The following is a 3,838-nucleotide window of genomic DNA, read 5'->3' as shown; positions in this document are numbered from 1 at the left end:
AAGAAAAAGAGGGGGGGGGGGGGGGGGGGTGATGACAGAATTCTCTCTAATGATCCCTTTAAAATTGACGTTTCCACCACACCCCGATGTGGGATAGGATCGTGGCTGCAACACAAACACACACTTTGCACTCAATAGCCAACAAGTTGCCACAGATGACTCACACAAGTTCACAGGCACAGAGATACTGCTCCAGTGACTCATCTCCATATCGCTCATCACAGGGAATATGCACATATCTATAAAAGCATGTGATATTTAGACCTCCACCCCTGCTCACAGCTAAACATGCTACAGTTCTACTTCATACTTCTCCAGCCAGCAGTAGCTGATAGATTGCAAGTCTGGTCTTTCATGTGGCATTCAGACTTAACACACTCCTAAGGCTGATTTGGCAAGTGATCAAAAGACACCGAAATCTGCTTTAACAGAAGACTGCAGTTAACTCCTTCATATGAGAGCTAGCCTATGGCTGCTCACGAATGGTGATTTGTATTACAACATGTTAAGCAAAAGTTTTTTTGAGTAACTTAAATTCTAGACTACAGTTTTCTGAACTCTCCAATAGTTCTGCTTGTTGCTGAACATCATGGTACTATTTCTAAAATATTTAAGAGACATATTCTGATTAAGTTTATTAATGCATATCTGTACATTTTTAGTAAGTGCATTGTAAAAAAATTCGTAGATCGGAAGGAGTCGGGAACCGGTGTTCTGTCGATTTGTGCTACCCTGTCAGATTTTGCTACCTCCCATTTAAACAATGGGAAGTACAATTCGACAACTAAAAATGCTACCTGTAAAATCATGGTTTATTAACGTCTACACCTACCACAACCCTAACCCTACCCTTACAGTAATGCAAATACAGTAATTATGTGTTATATTCGCAGTTGTAGCTAGAAGGGATAAAGCTACAGGAAACCAACAACAAATATTTTTTTCTACCTATTAGATTGTGTTTTATTAAAGTCTACACCTACCCCAACCCTAAACCTACCCTTACAGTAATGCAGATACATTAAATGTTGTTCAGCATGAGAAAAAGGACACAATATTGATCTGCGCATGCGCAGTAAACCCTGGTAGGACAATCTGATGGGTAAGATAAAATGTCAGGACACCGGCGAACATTTAAACACAAAACTTTAATAATCAAAAAAAACGAGGTAGCAGGCTACCTCCATAGGTGGAGGTCTACCCCCCACCCCCTAAATGCGTTTTAAGTTTAGAAACATTTTGAGCGTCCCCCTCCCTTGCCTCACAGTACTTTGATCCAAATGTCTGCTTTCCTCTTTTACATCACCTACATACAAGCAAGTCTGGTGAGAGAGAAGTCAATAGTTGTGGAACTCCAGTAAGTAAGGCTGTCAACTCTATTTTATTCACTTAAACATCGGATGAAGTGATTATTTTCTCTTTAATACAGAAGATGCCAATGTATTTTTCGATGAGTCTGCTATGTTAGCAATAAAAATGTTACCTGCTTGACGGAAAGGGTTGCCAGGTTTTCACAACAAAACCCGCCCAATTGCTACTCAAAACAAGCCCAAACTAACTGAGTTTCGAGGGGGTTCCCCGGTAAAAACATCGCGTTCCAGGTGCTAAAATACATGGGGTCGCTTCAACCTGCCGACATGAAAAACAACGGCAACAGTGATAAAATAGCCCAATTCCACGAGAAAACGCAGACTTGGCAACACTGTGACGGATAGTAATGTCTACAACAGATACGAGCGCTGTCACGGCACGACCACAGCAACTTGAAGTTGTCTAATTTGGCATGGTCTCCCTGCTGCACTAATAGTAGTAGGCTTTCCTCTGTGTATGCATATCCTTACAAGTACAATTTTATGGCGGGCCGGAAGGTCCAAAAATAAGACTAATAACTTGTTGCAGGAAGTCACTATACTATTGCCAGGAGCTACTGAGTTTGCCACGACTCACCTTCCTCACCCGGGGGGCGACTCACTCTCCTCAGCTGGCGACTCACCTTCCTCACACGGCGGGCGACTCACTCTCAGCTGGCGACTCCCTCTCCTCACACGGCGGGCGACTCACTCTCCTCAGCTGGCGACTCACTCTCCTCACGTTTCTTTTCAAATACTGTGATGGTGCAATAACTAACTACATCTAGTAAAGTTTATAATTTTTGTGTTGTAAATAAATGTTCAAATGCTCAAAGGTTGATACATAAAATGTTAATACATAAAATGTATTTTTTTACTCGAGCATTTCAGAATGAGCCTTTTTTCATAGTACATAATACACATTACACAGTTCTATACTGGATTGCATGAATCAAGCAAATTCAGATCTATCAAACCCAAAAACAAAACACAAAAATTATTTATGTAATTTTAATAAAATGAACGTTTCCCCTTAAGTAGCAAAGCCATTATATTAGCTGTGCTTTGCTTTTACAAAATCAAACCAAAGCAAATAAATTGACTAAAAAATATTGCACAGCAGGTACATGATGACAAATTAAATTAAAAAATCTCCATAAATATGCAATTAATTGCCAGACTATTTTTGTCCAAACACTCGTTAAGAAAACTGTCCATTATCATCCTTAATTTGGAAACGAAACACTAAAGCCCTTACAAAAATATCCTGCAGGAATTCCTGAAGGAATGCTGCTTTCTGTGCAGGGATCATGCAGGAATCCTGCAGGACAGAACTAAATTCCTTCAGGACAGAGACATTCCTACAGGAGTCCTTCAGGATTGTCCACACGTTTGTCCTGCAGGACCGCCCCACTACATATAGGAATTTTGAATTCCTGTAGGATTAAATATATATCTGTAGGAAAATTTAGATTTTTTAAGCCTTGTGCAGGAATCATCTTGCTCATTCCTGCAGGACTCATATTAAACAGGCCACTATTCCTGCAGGATAAACTTACTGTCTGTTTATATTTTATTTTAGATACAGATCACATATATAAAAATGTAAAATATTATTTGTCAATGTTTAATAAAAATGCATATTGCAAAAATTAATAATCTACTGTTGTACAATACAATCATGCCAAGAATTAAATCCACAGTGCACTTTAAACTTTCTCAAACAATACACTAAATAGACTGTCTAATCAACAACCATCAGCAGACTAATACAACGCGTTTTACATACGGAATAGACTTAAACATGCAAAACCACAAGAAGTGTGACCTCAAAGTCCACACGGCGGGCGACTCACTCTCCTCAGCTGGCGACTCACTCTCCTCACACGGCGGACGACTCACTCTCCTCAGTTGGCGACTCACTCTCCTCACACGGCGGGCGACTCACTCTCCTCAGCTGGCGACTCACTCTGCTCACGTTTCTTTTCAAATACTGTGATGGTGCAATAACTAACTACATCTAGTAAAGTTTATAATTTTTGTGTTGTAAATAAATATTCAAATGCTCAAAGGTTGATACATAAAATGTTAATACATGAAATGTATTTTTTTACTCAAGCATTTCAGAATGAGCCTTTTTTCATAGTACATAATACACATTACACAGTTCTATACTGGATTGCATGAATCAAGCAAATTCAGATCTATCAAACCCAAAAACAAAACACAAAAATTATTTATGTAATTTTAATAAAATGAACGTTTCCCCTTAAGTAGCAAAGCCATTATATTAGCTGTGCTTTGCTTTTACAAAATCAAACCAAAGCAAATAAATTGACTAAAAAATATTGCACAGCAGGTACATGATGACAAATTAAATAAAAAAATCTCCATAAATATGCAATTAATTGCCAGACTATTTTTGTCCAAACACTCGTTAAGAAAACTGTCCATTATCATCCTTAATTTGGAAACGAAACACTAAAGCC

Source organism: Sinocyclocheilus anshuiensis, unplaced genomic scaffold (assembly GCF_001515605.1).
Source record: "Sinocyclocheilus anshuiensis isolate Anshui unplaced genomic scaffold, SAMN03320099.WGS_v1.1 scaffold189, whole genome shotgun sequence".
Taxonomy (NCBI): domain Eukaryota; kingdom Metazoa; phylum Chordata; class Actinopteri; order Cypriniformes; family Cyprinidae; genus Sinocyclocheilus; species Sinocyclocheilus anshuiensis.
The sequence above is the reverse complement of the archived record's forward strand: the minus strand, read 5'-3'. Positions refer to the sequence as shown.